The sequence below is a fragment of the Pezoporus occidentalis genome, unplaced genomic scaffold, assembly GCF_034315485.1.
Source record: "Pezoporus occidentalis ecotype Australia unplaced genomic scaffold, CSIRO_AGI_Poc_V1 ctg111, whole genome shotgun sequence".
NCBI classification, from domain to species: domain Eukaryota; kingdom Metazoa; phylum Chordata; class Aves; order Psittaciformes; family Psittacidae; genus Pezoporus; species Pezoporus occidentalis.
In genome coordinates this window covers 368,540-387,303 of record NW_026912898.1, presented here as the reverse complement: position 1 = coordinate 387,303, position 18,764 = coordinate 368,540, and the positions used below count along the sequence as shown (strand labels likewise).

At 47.3% G+C, this 18,764-nt stretch overlaps 1 protein-coding gene across 3 annotated transcripts in view; it reads left to right on the top strand.

Annotated features, from left to right (window-relative positions):
- LSAMP (limbic system associated membrane protein) overlaps positions 1 to 18,764 on the top strand; it is a 987,084-nt gene that overhangs the window by 810,756 nt on the left and 157,564 nt on the right. The window lies entirely within an intron of this gene.

The following is an 18,764-nucleotide window of genomic DNA, read 5'->3' as shown; positions in this document are numbered from 1 at the left end:
CTTTAGCGTGTCTCTTTGGGCAATCCTCAGCCTGCCCGAAGAGACACGCTAAAGGCTTATAACTGAGTTATTTACACTAATGAAGGATGCAGTGAAAACTGATCAGTCCTTTTTCTGTCCTGCGGTAATACTAGAACAAGAGGTCGCTTGGAGATGCTAATGGTGGCTTAATTTAGATCCCATGAAAGAAGACACTTTTTCACACAGCAGGTAGTCAGTCTGTGAAATCCACACTGCCTCCGGAGGTCAGAGAGTCAAACGCTGCAGAAGGATTTGTTGAGTTCCTGGGTAATTTCTGGAACAATAATAACTATTACTGCTGAAGATGCAGTAGCATCCCAGGGACCCCATCTGGGAGAGACCCACTGTGCATGGCATGGTGCCTGCCCAAAGCAGGAGCCAGCACTGGCCCTGGTTGCTTTAGTCTCAGTAGCCAAAGAAAGGTGGCGTTGGTTTGGTCAGATGCTGGAGGGGTGATGCTGAACGAGCCCCATGCAAGCTCAAACTCTCTGTAATGAACTTTTCTCTTGCACCAGTTCTGTAGCCTCAATATCAAGGTAGCGGCTCCCCTCCCCTGGGGTCATGAGAGCTCTGCTTTCCACCTGTGAATCTGAGCCATTCACTCTGATTTTATAAGGGGAAGGGGTGGACAGAAATCCCACAGCCACCTTTATCCTAGAAGAGTCTTCCCATGATGCGCAGCACTCTGGATGAAGGTTGTGTGAGCTGCCTCGGGGTACAGCCTCACCTGCACCTCTGGCCCTTTTCCTGGGTCTCTTGAACATAATGTCTCCAGTCTGGTGAACAGTCAGTTCTTGGCATGCTCCTCCTCTTCCTAGGCATTGCCCATGGCTTCGTAAGCTACTTAGCACATGGACATGGGTATTGGTGGATGTTTCCTGTGGGCATCGTAGGTCTGTGGATTGTGATAACATTAAAGAGCCATAAACATGTAAAGGTGTTTAAATTTACCAGCGAGAACAAAGCATAACAGAACAGGGGAAAAACACTTTCAAAGCTGTCCCTGTCTCTGTACTCATATTTGTCTGACCTGCAGTCCTAGAAAGGCCTTTAGCCCCCAGAGATTTGGGACTCAGTCTGTTGTTACTATTTCTCTTCTTGTTGATAAATCCAGCTCAAGCCCTTTTGTCCCTCAGTTCACGTTTTGACAACTGGGGCTGTCTAGACTTGGTGTAGAGGGCTTTGCAGGGGATTGAACTAGAATACCAGTGCTCCTTTTGACTCTTTGATGCAAAATGATTATAAGGGATAGGCTTTTGAGTGTGTTTTCTTGTAGGTAGCTGCAGAATCAACTCAATATATGTACACTAGAAGTGAGTGTAATCCACTTGAGGGATCATCTTCAGAAGCTTTCACAGGCATCTCTCATTCTGTGATTGTCTCAGCAGCTCTCCAGCTATCCCACTTTTCTCCTCGCTGTTTTACTGCCTCGGTAGCTGGCTGTGTTTAAATATGTCAGCCTGGGTTTATTTTCCCTCTTCTTGTTTCCAGTGTTACTCTAACAAGCAGCTTGCAACAGAACAAACAAGCAAGGCAGGAGCGCTCCAGGCGAAAGGGGTGTTTTGTGTTTGATTTGAATACATACATATTTTTCTTGGTTAAAACTTGTGATACTCATCAAACACATACAGGAAGGCTGTGAATAAGACCTTTCTTTCTTCCTCTCTGACATGCACACCCTGCCTCGTACGAGCACCTTCTCATTTTCACTCTCGCTGTCTGATTGCCTGTGGAGCATAGTCTCTCGTATCCTCGCACGCATGGTCGATAGTCTCATCCTCACGCCTGCTCTGCCGTGTACACAAAACCACCTTCTCATCTCAGCAGACCCCAGCTCCTGCACAGCCTCACAGACGAAACATGCACAGACACCTACACGCTCCCAAAGGCTGTGTTACAGAGAGCAAAATTGCTCTCAAACATATAGATATATATATGGATATAAGTACAGCAGTGATGGGAAGAGAGGAGAGCAAGGCAGGGCTGGGGAGTTGCTTGATCTCTTTGCCCTACAGAGGCAAGAAGCACTACTCAGGTGGAGAGTAGAGCACAGTCCCAGGGTCCTCATTAAGCCTGCCATGCACAAGCAAGCACTGAGCATCACTCATTCACATCCCCTCACATGCAGACTCTTACTGCTGTCCCTTAAAGTTTTTCAGTTGCCCTTTCTTACGCATCCTTCCCCCTCCTTTTTGCCTGTCTGTCAGGTCTTGATCACATCACTGTCACAGCTGCTATGATATCAAAGTTTTCTGACAGGTGTATATGCTTCTGTCACTCCAGAAGAGCTCTTTAGCACCCAGTCTGCTTCCAGATCTGAGCCAAGGCAGCACTACCGGAAAGCACGGTCAACAGTATCTCATCTTTCTTACAATCACTTCCATTTCCTGCCATCTCCAAGCTTCCAGTGCAGCCCGAGGTTTACAGCTGCATGGTGGGGATGGCCACATGGCCTGATGAGGGGGTAATGAAAACATATTGTCCACCATGATGTGGGCAGCAGATGTGCGTCAGAGAGAGCTGGAAAGGTCCCTTTGTCTGTGAAATGGCCACGTGCACCCATAGCGGCTGTGAGCAGCTCGGGGCACGCATGACTCAGAAGGCATTGCAGGTTTTCCAATTACTGTAGCAGTTGCTGGTACCCTTCCAGCAAAGGGATGCTTGAGCATAGTGTTCCTGTGGCTCCTGCTGGGCTCAGCCGGTGCTTGTGTTTGAACTGGCATCAGGCAAGCTAGGAAGCAAAGAGATTATTAATAGGGAATGCAAGGAAGGGGAAAGGTGTTTAAATGGTTTCCACTTTGCATGACTAATTCAGGAGCTATACCCTTCTGTAGTGCCCCAAGCCAGAGCCCAAATCCAACAACAAACTTCTCAGAAGCATCACTCATTAAACTTTAGTACACTGTAAGATAAGGACCTTCCTTGTGTAAGGCCATCAGGCACTGATATTGACTCTCCAGGATGTTTTTAGGCTATTTATATCACAATAAAGCCATTTTATTAGAGTCATCAATCAAGAGACACTGCATTTTGGCCTGGAAATGATTCTGCTTTGAGTTTCTACAAAGGAGAAGGGTGAGTAATTATAGGATGCATTATCCTCAATCTCATTTGAAATCTCCTAATTGAAACCACATATGAGTACAGTTTATTGCCTATGAAATAGATGGCAGGGGCATTGCTAATGTAGCTATGGCAAGTACAACCTTCCGGTTAACAGACAGGTAAAGACTGGTTTTCAGTAGGTAACATGGCAATGGCAGGAGCTGTCTCCATTCACATCTGGGTGAGCAGCTGGTTCCTGGCACATGCTTTGAACTGAAGCTCATGCCCTGCACTGAGCTGAGCTTGTGGTATCTGCAGTTCATCTCAGCTGGCTGTGTCTGCTGTCAGGTACCAGCTGATCCCACTGGCAGCATCCAGTGTCTTGACAGGGTGTATCTGCTCCCGCAGTGGTGCTGGGGTCTGCATGCAGGTGACTGGTAACCGAGTCTTGGGCAAATGGCATAGTAAAGCTTCTTGGCTCAGGGTTTGTGCATTGCTGGAGTCACTGCTTAGGCAGTGGTGGGGTTGTCTGCAGCTGTTCTCCAGGGTATTGCTGGCCCCTGTGCTGCTTCTCTGCTGTTAGCTCAGCACAAGGGAGAAGACTTACGGGAGCAGCGGTTACTCGGGTAAGGAGAGTGCAGCTTAACATTGCCTGTGGGGGCCTCTGAGACTGAGTAATGGCAGGGCTTGAAAGCTGTTACAGATATTTGATAATTAATTGGCTGGGAAATCAGTTTGTTTTAACGACTCCAGTTAAATACAGAAGAGAGCTAAAAGGACTGCATGTTCATGCAGTGCTAAACTACTTTCAGGGACAGAGAAAGCCCATTACATGTCTCCTTTTATGCCAACAGGGGCTTTTAGTTCTTGTGAAGGCTCTTTGAAATGTGGTTGAAATCTTTATCTTCCCTGAATCCCAGCAGTTTGGGTTTAAGACAGGAAAGGCTGAAGGGAGGTTTATTACCAAGGATCCATAAGGCGGAGGGGGACAGGGGAGTGAAGCTGCTGCTGTAACCTCATGCTTCACCTCTGGCCAGATACTTACTGCAGAGTGGTTCCAGTTGTGGTTTATCACCATTTTATACTGCTCTAGTGGGAGCAATGCATGCAGCTCGGTTAACCTCACTTGTCTTTCTGAGTACTGTCTGGTCTCATTCTCACATACACACAGTAGCATCATGGAGAGAAGACCTGTAATAGTCTAGTGTGAATGCGCAATTTTGGGTGCTTTCCATTCCTCTCAGTGGCTAGCCAAGACTGACCCTCTTTTCCCAGCCTGTGGAAGGAACAATAAGTGTAAAGTCAGAGAAGAGTTGGTGTCAGGTCCATTTTGCAGCGTATTGGAGGTATCATTGCTGTTCAGCAGGCAAATCTGTTCCTTAAGGAAAAACAACGTGCACCCTGGTCCTGGCCAAAGGGAGAGGGCTTGACTGGGAGCTCAGGATGGAGGACTTGGAGTGTCCCATTGTTTTTACTTTTATATGTGTCTCTAGGAAGATATTTTGTGTGTGACCGTGCATATTAGAGACCTCAGCAGCGATGCTGAAAGAGAATAGGATCTATTCCTTTATGCAGATTCTGTTTTGGATGTGAACTTTCATCTCAAGCCAGTGTATGTCGTCCTGAGGGTTGTACGGCAAGCGTGGATATATGAACAACATTCCCAGTGCAGTCATATTTGTCAGAGCCTGCAAAGAGCCTGCAACACCATCTGTTTTAGTGAGCAGATAAGGGATTAAACTGCAGGAATCACGAGATCTGTACAATGCATGAGAGCAGGCCAGATGATCACAGCACAGCTTCTTTTTTCATCAGCTAAGAATAACTTTAACATCCTCCCATTTAGGGTTTAATGTCAAAATTAACTAACATTTCACTCGTGTCTCACAAATCTCTAACCGCTCTCCCTGCCCCAGTGCTGGTGCTTTACCCTGCACCAGATTGAAGCGCAGTGCAGTCCCCCACCTCCACCCCAAGTGTAATTCGGATAGAATGGATAAAAACCCCACAAAACTAAGCCTATCAGCCTGATGGAGGAACTGCAGGACCTCTCTTCTGCTGTCCTGCTGCTGTCTAAATTGAGCACCTTCACTGGAGAATTTAAGCATAGATTGTCACCCCAAGGCTGTGAGGTCCTGTGTAAATGTCATGCTGTGCACAGAGGCTGAGGATGCACAGCCACCCATCAGGTGGGCATGATGTGTCCTGCCCTGCACGGCTGATGAGAGCCTACCTCTAGCCAAGTGTAAACTAAGAGCAGGCTACAAATCCTCATCTTTTAAACATTCCCTGGATCCGAAACCTCCTGCCAGCTGGAGCTGCTTTTAGCTGAGCAGACTGAAGTGCTGTATTTAATGAATTCATTTAGAGCCTGGTGTAAGGAAGCAGGGCTGATCCTCATCTAGTGTAAATCCAGGCTTCCCCATTTACTTCAGTGGCGCCTTCTTGGCCCTTGATTTATACCAGCTGAAGCCGCAGTTTGGCATCTCTCTGTGCAGTACTGGACTTCTGGAAGTTATTTAGAGCAAGTCAGAGATAGGAATTCAGCTTCAGCCAAGGCCCACGTGAGCAGTCTTTGACCCAGCCATGTCAGAAACTAACCTACCAGTTGTACAGAAGGGAATTCTGTGGGGAAATGGTTCATCCGTGCTGCGGATAAGCTGTGCACAGGGGAGAGGTTTCGTTTCACAGCAGGCTCCTGGGAGAAGAGGCAGGGATGTCAGTGAATCCAGATAAGATATCCCTGGGTAAATGCTTCCAGTTGGAATAAGCATCATTGTTTTTGCTAAGAAATGAAATGGGTTCTGTGTTCCAGCCAATTTGCACAGCTTGTTTTGCCAATGGCAGAAGACTGCAGGTCAGAAGGTGCAGAAGCAGTCAGAGCATCCCCTGCGGTTGTGCTTGTGCTGCCATCAATAGCTGGGCTGGAGTTCAGGCTCCAGAGCACAGAGCCAAGTGACCCAAGACGGTTGCCTTCAAACCACGGGGAGGAGGATCTTGTGCTTCAGCAAGTTCTGTGTGCTCTGTTTGCATGTCCCTGGGCAGATCCCAATTAGTGAGAAAGACAAGCGTGATCTCTCACTGTAGCGCTAAGATAGGTATGCCTGGAGGTAGTATCCGGGTTTGTGAAGGCTGTTTTGCAGTCATCGCTGCCCTCCTCTCCCTACCCTCACGCAACCAATGCACGCCAAGTAAAGTTTCGTATGAGATAGGTCAGGTCTGTCAGGTTTTATTTCCAGCTATAAAATAATTCTGTTGTCTGACTTTGCATTTTTGTTGCATCCTTTCCTTCTCCAATGTCTCCCCATATGTGCCAGACAGGCATTAGAATACTCCTCCACAGAGCACAAGAGCTCCAGTTCCACAGCACTTAGACTCTGACAAAACTACTGCTTGCTGTTCAACGTGCACTGCCTTGCCAGACCAAGTCCTGCAAAGGTCTTGAAGGAAAGGCAACATAAGGTGATACTGTGATTAGTTTGATGGCAAGGAGACCTAGCTGTGGGAATTGTTCCTTCCCCCTTTCTCAAGGAATCATACATTCTTCCCATTGTTTCCAATCATAAGGTTTTAAGCCAGCTCCTGCCTTTCATGCTAACAGTGGAAACTCCCATCAAATATATCTTGACATTTCCTTTTTTCCACTCTTAGCCCTCTCCTCTGATATTTATTTATTCATAAACATGTCATCCTCTGTAAGGCATATTGTGGATGTGGGAATAAAGGTGAGCTCAGATCAAAGCTCTTGGGAGTTGTCCCTCCCAGCAACTTCTCTTTAGCTCCCCTGCAAGTCTTTTTCGGATGCCTCCTTTTGCAAGGCCTGATGGTGGACAAGAGTGAAACATTAGGGAGAGGCACAAATTAGCAAAGCAGCAAATAAAGGAAAGAGAGTGGACTGAGCATCTGCCTAGCTGTCACAGCTTTGCTGTGCTTTCCACTTAAAGGAGTTCTTCAACGCGCAACATAAATACAACATGCGAGTCTGAAGTTTGCAACACTTTGTTCTATGATTGTAAAACACCCGTTGGACAGATTTTCATAAGTATGTAATTTTAGGCAGCAAGAGAAGGGGCTATATTGGTAAAGGAGCTCACAGTGCCAAGTGCTGCTATGAAAATGTGGGGTTTGTATGTTAGTTTGGGAGCTGGTAGACCCAAAAGCAGTTTGACAAATCTTAATTTCCATGCTAAGCACAGTTTCACTTGTGACTTCTAAGCGCCTGACAGCTTTACTCCCAGGGTATTTGGGACGACTACAACAAGATGCCAGTGGCTTTTGGAAATAGTAACACTTCTAGTCTTTGTATCAGTAGTTTTTAACCCGGCCATGGATGACTTCTAACAGATCCTGTTTATGAAAACAAAACAGTACCTGTGCCAGTTAACTCCAGTACAGTATGCAGAGGTCTGAGGTCTTGCCAGGAACCATTTAGCTGCATGTGAAGTGAAAACAGTAAAAAATATTGCTTCATCTGAAAGAAACTTGGGAGAGGAGTTGTTTGCTCCTGACGTATTGCTGAGCTCTGACAGGTCGGGGGAAAATCAGTAAGACCAGGTCACTGTAGTTTGGTCTCTCAGCATCCTGTGAAGCTGCTCCCCACACATCCTCTGATGCTCAGCCTAACTTTGTTGTAAAAGTCTGAAACAATAGGGGCTTCCTTGTTTTCCTTAGGAGACTCTTCACAAGATTACCACTTGTAAATGACAAGAAGTTTTTCCTCAGGTCCAAACAGGCTTAGTTCTCTTCTTTTTCTGACCCATTACTCCTTTCTAGACCCCTAGGCATCTTGCTAAATAATTCCTCTCTTCCCTTGGTGCTTTCAGCTTTCAAAGAGGTATAGCTTGTCAACATGTCCCTTTTAAGTCTTCTCTTAGTCGAGTTATACATATTTAATGTTTTTAAGCTTTCTTTAGATGCTGATCCCTTTCCAGCCCTTGACGGATTTTGCTGTTGCTTGCCTCTGAATTCCCTCCAATTCCCCATACCGTTCTGGTACCAAGGTGCCTTGGATTGACTGCACCAGTCCAGGTGCACTCAGTGTTTGGTGGCAGTTGTTTTTTTGGTGGAATTCAAAAAGGAAAGCAGCAGAATCTCTCAAAGCGAATCTGCTTTGTGGTCTCCTCTCTCAGAGCATTATTTTGCGATGGTATTTCAGGACTGGCTTTAGATATGGAAATGAAAGTGTGTGTCTTGCTCAGAAGCTGTTCTCTGCTTTCAAGTGGGAGAGAGATGGAAAAGGGGAAGAGGGGTTAAGCTCCACAAAGGCTTTGTCTATGTTAGGCTTTTTATTTCCTATTTCCCACCATTGCTTGCACGGGTGCAGCTCAATCCACAGTGGCACCGGTGACAGCTCTGGCACAGGCAAGGAAGCCAACGTTGTTTCGCTAAACATCGTCTCCACAATCTCTACAAGCCCTGACTCCACCAGCCGCGCTGCAGCAGCGGGAGCTAGAGAAGGAAAAGGTCAGCTGTAAATAATAACTCCAGAGTGTTTGCACATCAAGGAGGTGTCCTTTGTTGAAATGCAGCAGCAGGGAGTGAGCAGGCAGGATGGGCTCGCTTTCTCATTCGTCCCAAAACGCCACCCTTCTACTGCTAGCAGCCCAAGGGAAACGCCTGAAAGAGAAGATGATAACTTATTTGAGCCACCTCTGATACTCTCATGAGATCAGAAAAGAAGGGAAATTGAAGTCTTTATTTTCACTGTTGTTGCTCCCATTCCCGCTCTGATTTGCTTCTCCAAAGAGTTCCTTGGTGTGGGTCTTTCTCTCCCACTGCCCCCAGGACAAAGGCTAATGCTTCAGATGTGCTATTCTGTTTTCCCTTTTGGGGAAGTATGAGATGAAATGGACATTGGGGTCCACAAAATAGAAAGTACTGTGTCGAGTAGCGTGCTTCTCCGCTATTAAAGGAACTATTTCATATAGTACAAAACACAGGAGACACCTGCTAGTTTCACATAACACTTTAATCTGATATTCTTTCGTTTGTGTGCCAATTAATGGTTAACTGACAAAATTCTCAGCCAGAAAGGATCATCAGGATGAGGATGTTAACGAGTTTTAAAAAATGGAAAAAGGGGCAGAGGTCTGAGAAATGCCTGGGGGATAAGAAAGGCAGCGTACAAACGTACAAGGTGGAATGCAAGCTGTCATTCAGAGAGGAAGCCAGATTACACAAACAGTAGATTTAGATTAGATATGAGAAAGAAGTTCTTTACTGGGAGGGTGGTGAGGCACTGGAAGAAGTTGTCAGGAGAAGCTGTGGCTGTCCCATCCTCGGCAGTGTTCAAAACCAAGTTGGACAGGGCTTGGAGCAACCTGGTCTAGCAGAAGGTGCCCCTGACTGTGGCAGAGGGGTTGGAACTGGGATGGTCTTTAATGTCCCTTCCAACCCAAATTGTTCTGTGATTCTGTGATTTGCTTGGGGCTGGATTAATAGACTTTTATGGCTGGAAAGGATCATGAAATTATGTAGATGGTGATTTATATTGTCCTTTCAGGAGGTGTTCCACTATCCTTTGAAACATCTGTCACTAATGATGGGAGGGTGGTTACTGGACTGTATGGCCCAGTGCCCTGACCTTGTAATACCATTCACTGCTGCTACCAGTCCCATTTCTTTCCCCAGACATACAGGTGTGGATATCTGGGCACTTATTTGCTCCTCTCCATGGAGAGGTGCTGCCACTGCAGACCTCTTGGTCACTGCTGATACCTTGTTCACTACCCCAGCAAGCATTAAGGCTGGTGACCAGCATCAGTCCCTGACAAACCTTTGGTCCTAATCTGTTTGGCTGTATTTTCCCATGTCAGAAACCTTCCCAGAGGTGGTGCATGGTTTTGGACCACATGGCAGTCAGCTCTTCCTCACCCATCGAAGCCTTCTGCAGTCCTGTGGACATGCTTCTCATTCGCAGCAGCCCCGAGAGCACACGCTGATGCTGTCACACCGCTGTATGAGTTGGCATGTATGGCACCTTGCTTTTTGGAACTGGGCCATGGCACCACAGCATCAATCACAGGGACCGTTTTTCAGGCTTACTTGTGCCTCTGCATATGTGATTGTGAGGGGGAGAGTTGGGGAACCTCCCTCTCATCTCTCCAATTACAAAATACATGAGGTGGTGCCCCAAAGTTCCAGTTGTAGTTATTTTGGTCTTAAGTTCTGTAGTTCCCTTCCCCGAGCAAACCACTGGAACCCACAAGCTGTTTGCAATGCCAAGTATATCTTCAGCTGCAATGAGTTGATTTGCAAATTTCTCCCTTACTCTGTGACAGCTTCTGGTGACACCTCCTGCATTTTCAGCTTGTGACTGGGATGGGAGGAAGGGACCCGAGAGCACACAAACCACTTTGAAGCTCTCTCTCGTGTTTGCGCTGTCCCTCTTCTGCACCCACTCTCTCCTCACCTGCTCTCACTCCTGTTCTTTCTCATTGCCCCACTCTTTCAGCGCTGCCCTTTGCATTACTAATCTGTGGCATTATCTCATTCTCCAGTAGCTGCCTTGATGTTTCTCAGCAGCTTTCGCCTCTCCCCCTCCTTCTTTCTCTCCCAGCCTTGCCACCCCATGATGTAGCACTGCCTTTCCCCATCTGCCCGATTGTCTCTCCGCTTTTTATCTGGGTGCTGGAGCTCCAGGTGCTGTCATTCTCCACGACAGCACAGAACGTTTCACATTGCCTCTGCGGCTGGATAATTACCAGATACAGAGGCACGTGGACTTCCCAGCCAAACCTTCCCTCTCCTCCTGCCAGAGGAGGAGATAGCATCTCTGAAACGCACTTCTTTTTAGAGAAATCCAAGGGAAAAATTGGGAAGTCGCCTTCCTGGAGTTACCTCCTGGTGACCACATCATAGTTACCTATGGGGTACTGGAGGTTCAGGTAGAAGAAAGAGGTGATTTCCAGTACTGAAGTTTGTGAAGGAAAATAAAGGGGTTGATAGTCTCTGTGGGTGCCTTATTAGTACTCCCATTCTTATTCTTGGTGTATCCCCCAACCAGAAAAAGTCCTAATGGTGCAGAGACTCATCAGTAGCTGTTTGATCTCGGGTCCTTTTACAACTTTGGCATAAAAACCAATATTCAGTTCACATAAGTGACTAATTATCATTGTCTTTCAGTGAATTTCAGTTCCTAAGTGACTGCAGGTACTTTTTAAATGTCAGCCCATGTCTTAGCGATGGCAAAAAACAGAGTCTTTAGTGTAAGTGCAATGCAACCAAAGGGCAGATCATCTGGCAATGTTCCCCACTGCCTTCGTGTATCATCTCTTCTATTCCTTTTTTTCCCTTTTTGATGCTACACGAGCCCCTTGATGCTACAGGGAGCTGCAGACAGCAGAATGAGGCATATGTTCCTGGTTGGACATTTCACTAAGGCTGTGTGATCACAGCTGATGAGCATCGCCTCATCATGCTGGATCAAGATCAGGGCCAGGTTTCTGGCTGGACTGAAAAGGGACACTGAGGAGTCCTCAGCTAACCCAAAAGGGAAAGAGGGAGCTCAGGGTGTCCTCAGCATTCTCAACCTCCTGACTGATCTCAGTGCAAGACCCTGATGCAAGCTGTCAGAGCACTTGGCACTTGTGCAAGCATCAGCCAAAGAGCAGTTCAGCCTCCCTGCACACACGTGGGGATCAAGTCTCTTCTGGCAGGAGTCCTGTAGCTGAAGACAGTCACTCCAGATACGTGCCTCGGAGTGGGCAGAGAGCCATTAAGGGTTTCCTGGCTATGCTGTAAGAAAACAGAGGGTTTTTCCTAGGTTTGGTGGGATATAGTCTGAGGCTTTTCCTGTTTTTTTTTAAGTTTTAAACTGTGCTGGGATCTGGCTGGAATGGAGTTAACTTTGCTCATAGCAGCCCACACTGGTATTTTTAAGAAGGTACCTCTGCTGGAATGGACATGAACTGAAGTTGTTGATGAAGGTATTCTGATCCCCAGCAGATGGAAAGAGCAATAAATCATGCCAGTAGAAGTTTTATTCTCATGTAGTTACATCCACCCTGTTATATGGTTCCATCTCCCTGGAGGAAAGTACTGGCATTACAATTACTATAATTGCTCAATTTCTGGTGTTTTTTTTTCTCTACAAACCTATACTCTTAAATAGTCATTTTAACAGAAATACAACCCTTTTAAGGCCGGGTGCATGTTTGCAAGTGAGAGCCCATGCAGCTAGCTGTCTTTTTTGGTTGGCTTTTTTGTGTGTATTTCCTTGGGTTTCATTTTCCATCTGTATCACATGGACTGAGAGACGAGGATGCTCACAACAGATGAGCAGTTCTGCACTGACAGTCATATTCACCAGTTGCCATTCTCTTTTGCTTTCATTAAAAAGAGGTGATGGGAGAGAGAGTGAGATAGGAACATCTCTGTACAAGGCACTGGGGAATCCTCATCTAGAAGCTGGGTATGAATTCTGGTCACAAAAGAGGAATTCACACTGGAGCAGGAGCTGAGGAGGGCTACAGGGATGTTTAGGACAATGGAGAGTCTATCACACAAGAAGAAACTAGGAGAGTTTGGCTTGTAGAGCCCAGCAAGATGAAGGCTGAGAGGGAATACGATTGCTCTCTGTGAACATGCTGGAAGATAAGCACTGGGGAGAGAGGAGAGCTATTTAAGCTAAAGGATGGTGCTAGTATGAGAGGGAATGGATATAAACCAGCCATGAATAACTCTAGACTTAGGTTTCTAATCAGCAGAGCAGGAAGACTTTGAACAGCCTTCCATATGAAGCAAGGGGAGGTACCTATGCCAAACACACTAGGCTTAAGTAGGAATAGCCCCTGAGTGCAGACACACCTGCAGACAGGTGTAATGACCAAGGTCACAGCATCATATGGCTGAAAGAGAGCATGGACACTTTCCCCCTCGAGCCATTTTCCAGTGCATAACTGGCTTTAAGCAGTAGTTTCTAAACCCCTCTGAGGGCCCATGTTATCATGCTGGCAGTAATGGCTCAGGAGTTATTTATGCCACATTTTGGAAATCCATCTTGCTTTGGCACAGTATTCACTCTCAAACAGTGACCCTGCTGTGGGTTGTGGCGCATCAGGAGAGGAGCAGCAGCTGGACTTGGCTGGGGAAAGAGAGAAGCAGTGGCAAGAGGGAGAAGAAAGAGGAGTTTGAGCAATACCTCACACCTGTGTGCATTCAAATTCGGTAAAATGAATCTTTTGGTGCTTGGCTGAAAGGAGGTTTCAGATGCTTGGTTGATGCAGTATCCCACTGCCATTCACTTAGAGGGCCCTCGCCTTTGCAGAGATGAAGGTATTTTCAGCTATGACTGTCTTCTGTAGCATCTCCTGCTGAGGAGAGCCTGATCCAGAGCAGTGGGAGCCAACAACTCCTTCACCAGTCCTCCAGAGTGTGTGCTCCTATGTGCTCTGGTGGGGACTGTACACCAGGGACAGGGAGCTGGTTTCTGCAGCAACAGCGCTGCATTGCTCTTGATGTGCTGGCAGGGTCCAGCCCTGCAGTGTCATTGCGGGGTCTGGCTGGACTTGTCCCTTGAGCACCCTGCCTCAGTGGGTCAGGGCTGGCATGCCCATGGTCTGTCCCTAGACCTTTCTGCCCATGTCCGTGCTGGGGCACAGCAGTAGGGCTGGGGTCTTACTGTTCCTCCCCTCCCCGGTTGACCAGTGCTGTGTTCAAGTCCTTGCTTGCCATGCAGGGAAGGATTGAACAGCATAAGAAGACAAGACCAAGCAGCGTGAGCGTGATTTGCTCTTGAGCTTTCCTCACGAGGCTGCTGTTACTGTGCTTAACCACCACATTAGCTTTCTAGGATCATACTTTGCAACACAACAGAGGATTTGTCTTGCACATTCAGAGCTGGCAGCCGGGAGCTGATGTTGCTTTGTGCCAAACAAGCCGTGTTTGATCCCTCTCTCTTTTCCCTCTTGCCACTTTGCTGCTGGGGGTAGAGGGCAGCAGGGGAAGTTGTTAGCTGGATCCTACGACTGTGTGAAGTGAGAAGATTAGAGCAGGCTCATCACAGAGCTCAGGGGAAGGCAGGAGATCTGATCCAGGGCGGGCTGTGACATCCTCTGGTGAAAAGGGGTCGTCTCCCTTGGCGAGTGCAATGGGGTGAGTTTCAGGTGCTTCACCGCATGTGCAGCACCAAGTTTTGGCCTGCTGCACAGAGATTGTCTTACAGAAGACACAATCAAAGCATTAATGGCGAAGAGATGATTAAAGAAGAGTGTGGGAATTATGACAGAGCTGTTGCCACAACGTGCTTTGGAGAAAGAGGGTAGAAAATGCAGTCCAAAACCACACTACCTGTTGATTTTTCCCCTATCTGAGGTAAGAGCGATAGCTTGCTGGTTAAGTATTTCATTATCCTAGGAGGTGACTTCTTCTCAGTAGTGGGGCTCTGGCAGAGAATGGTGGGATTGGGTCTGCTGTAAACAAAAATACTTATTTGGAATGACAACACCACTTAAAAAGCCCAAAACAATTATCCCAGGTTCAAGGTGACCCAATGCATCATTGATAATGCTGTAAAATCCCTGCCATGTTAAAGTAATCATTTAAACAGCAACTTTACGAGGGCTTCCTTCCTGCCTCTTCATCACTTCAGGCTCTAAATATCATCCATCCCTTCCAGACACCATTAAACTTACCCTGAAAAGACCCCCTTGAAGGCAATAATATACCCTCACTCTATCTCCATAGCCTAGGGCCGTAGCTGTTGTGCTGATTTCTCTGAGGCAGGAGAGGAAGCACGCTGGTGAGCCCGAGCTCTCCTATATCCTCCTCCTCACCTCTTGCATCTCCCACCCTGGCAGTGGGGCTTCCAGCCCGCGGAGCCTGTGCTGGGGCTTTCCAACCAAATGCCGCCTCTCAGCAGCGTGCCCATCTGTTCCCTAGAGGGAAGGGGGGTGGAAAGCTTAGGGCCGAGAGCTGCTGGAGTGACAGACACAACATCAACTGCGAGGAGTGTTACAGCAACATGCTAGGAAATCAGTGCACAGTGTGGTGACGCCTTGATGGGAGGAGAAGCAGGAGTCCCTGGAGCTAGGAGTCAAGAACCAAGTGAGGCAGAACGGGTGGTGAGACCTCCAGCCTTGGTGCTCATCAGGTGAGCTGTGGATGGCTGAGCCTCCCTCTCCTTTTCTTCTCTTGCTTTCCCACCTATCAATAGGAATAAAGCCAAATGCTTTCAAGAAGAGGGAAAAAATACATCTTCCTTACCCAGATGGAGTTTATCTCAGAGTCTATGAAGGCAGGCTTGCACGAGTGCTGCTTTGCCCCAGCACTGCTTGTTAGAGAGTGTTGTGGTTTAACCCCAGCTGGCAACTAAGTACCACTCACTCACATTCCCCCTACAGTAGGATGGGGAGGAGAATCGGGGAAAAAGGTAAAACCTGTGGATTGAAATAAGAACAGTTTAATAATTAAAATAAGTTATAATACTAATACTGTTAATACTAATGATACTACTAATACTAATAATGAAAAGGGAAACAACAAAAAGAGTAAGGGAAAAGAAAAAAATCCAGCAAACACAAGTGATGTGCAATACAATTGCTGACTGATGCCCATTTGAAGTGTTGGTTCCTGCTAAAAGTCGTAGTGTGTTCTCCTGCAGCAAAAGTATCACCCCCTCCTCTTCTCTCCCTCCTGCAGCCCCATCATCTGATTTGCAAGTGGGGAAACTGAGGCTGGGGTAGGCATGTGGGGATGGCCCAGGTTCCTTTCTCCACATCCAGTTTCCAACCATCCTGTCCTGGGTGGTTGTCATGTGGTTGTTAGCCATTGTGGGAGAACTGGAAACCCATCCGTAACAGCTAAATATGGTGCCATCACTAAAAAAACCCGGGTACCAAGGAGGGCTAAAGGGACAGGATGGCAAGTTCCTTCTGTGGTTTGAATTGGTGCTAAGATCAATAATTACCAAGTCCCTGCAGTGATCATGCAAGTCATGACCATCACCACTAGCTGGTCCTCTTGTTAGCTGCATCAGAGATGTCAAGAAATTAAACCTGAACCCCTAAGGAAAAGCAAAATGGATGGATCGCAAATTGTTTATTAGCGTTCACTGATGCTGGTACTAATGCTTTCAATAAGCCTAATGAAAAGTGTCTCTGTGAACTTGATTATTGATTATTAGTGAACATAAGAGTCATTTGATATCTTGCTGATGCCATGCTCCTATTGCATTGCAGTTAGAATGTCAGTTAACGTGCCATTTAATATTCTATTAGTATTGAATTAGCACTTATTACACTGTGAAAATCATCACCATAAATCCTTATTAAAGTGTGATCCATACAGCTGGGTGGCATCTTTGGCAGACTAAGAGGGTGCGTGTGTGCAGGTAGACATACTGAGATACATCATCTGGAGAGGAGAAGGCTCAAGGGGGGATATTATCACTCTCTACAACTACCTGAAAGGGGGATGGAGCCAGGAGGTGGGATCAGTCTCTTCTCCCCAGTAACAAGTGATAGGGCAAGAGGTAACAACTTCAAGCTGTGCCAGGGGAGGTTTATGTTGGATATTAGGGACAATTTCTTCTCGAAAGGGTGGTCAGGCATTGGAACAGGCTGTCTGGGGCAGTGATGGAAGTGTTCACAAACCAAGTACATGAGGCCCTTAGGGACATGGTTTAGTGGTGAACTTGGCCATCCTGGTGTAAAGGTTGGACTTGATCTCAAAGGTCTTTTCCAGTCTAGTGGATTCTATGATTCTATGATCATCCACATGGATTCATGTTCGGAGCATGCCAGGACTTGGAATTTCCACGCTTGTATGTTGATTTTCCCTGACAGCTTGAGAGGAACAGGTCTGCTGGACAGAGCAGCTCAAATCCATTTTACTTACCCTTCCCATTTTCCTTGCAAGGTTGTCTGACTGTAGCTCTTGACCATCTTCATTAGGCTGACCTCAGCAGGTATAGGACAGGTCATGACATGTTTTCAGCAAAGAGGAGGGAAGGTCCCTGGGTGAGTGTCCCATCAGGAGACAGAGGATGAGGCTTTGCTCCAGCTGCACCACTGAGCTGTTCCTGACATTGCAGGGTCATCTTTGCTCCCTCCAAGCAGAGGCTTTTACTGACTAGGTGCAAGGCAGAGCCACAGTGTGTTGCCCTGTATCACGTAGCACTGCAGTGTAGGTCTGGAAAGCATCCTGTCAGGGCTGGTGCAATGCATTGGTGTGCTGGGGGATTTTTAGAGGTGACTCAGAAACTTTAGTTGTTAATCTGCTTAGCTGCTCATGGCCACCCCCGTGGAGCTCTCACAATCCAGGAAGGGGCTCTGAACACCTTCGGAAAAGATTTAACCCCCAATTCTGACTCTACTCTAAAATGTGTGTGCAAGAAGACTGGTGACCCTAAGGCAGCTAGCTCTGGAGACACTCTGGGTGCTCCTACAGGGCCCCTGCTCCCAGGTCTGGGGTTCAGTGTTCTCCCTGGGTCCTTGCTTCTACCTGCTATCACTGGTGATTACAGCCTGGGGTGCCCAACTGAACCAGAGCACTGCCATAGAATCATAGAATGGTTTGGGTTGGAAAGGACCTTAAGATCATTCAGTTCCAACCCCCTGCCAAGAGCAGGGACACCTCACACTAAACCATGTCACCCAATGCTCTGTCCAACTGTGTCACAGCGGTTCTGGTTTCTACATGTAGAAGTAGTGCCCTGCCAAAGCACAGCTTTTTAAAACAACATAGATCACAGCTGAGAGCTTATCTTAGGGCAAGTGCCTGCCTGGCCAGGAAGGTGGGCTCTGACCTTCCTTGGTTGGATGGTGCCAGTGCTGACTGGGGCCTTTTGGACTGCTCTGTAAAGCAAATGTTTGTTGTATCAGAGCTGCTTCCAGCTTGCTCAGCAGTATGGCATGCTTCCCATTGATGTGCACACAGCCTGGCCTTCCTCCTGCCCCCAGGTAACCCCAGAAGAGCTAGGAGATCATCCATGGGCATGCTAAAGGGAAGGGGTGAGAGCTGCTGGCTGTAATGCTAGGGTCATGTCGCAAGGGATGGCAGCTGCAGCACAGCATGAATGAAATGCATTCAAATAGAGGAACTTGGAAAATGTCTGACCTGTGCTAAGAAGCTGTATGAAAGCCTACTGTCAAATACTTGTCTTATCTTGAAGCAACTATCTTTATCCTCTCTCTTTGCTCTTGCAAGCACACCGCATGCTTGATTAGCTATGGGGAAAGGTGCTGGGTTATTTGGATGCTGGTAGGCTGTGGGGAGAGCTCTGAGAGGTGAAGGAGCAACAGCTCTGGAGGCTAAGCTTCCCTCTTTATCCGCAAAGCAAATATGGTGTGTGCTGCTGCAGGGCAAACCCTCCCAGGCTGTCTGAGCCTGGCCCTGATAGGTGTGGCTGACAGGCTGAAAGAGGGATGATGCCCCCATGTCTTCTTCAGCCTTAGATCTCTCATCAGCATCTCCTCATCTCTTCTGTGCAAACCACCTTCTGGAAGTGGAAAGTGGTACAGAGCAGGTGCCTTGTCCCAAAATGCATTTGTCTTCACAGCACCTTCTGATAAGGAACAAAATGCTTGTCATGCAGCTCCAACTGGATTAGTCTACCTTCTGCCTTGTAGTGGTTGGCAATCAAGGCTATGGCAGTTGCTGGTCCTGCTGCTTCTCCTCTGCCTGCTGCCCCTTGCTGTCATTCCTCCTCTCCTGTCTCAACTGGGATGTTGCCAGGACATGCTGCATGTGTCAGAGGG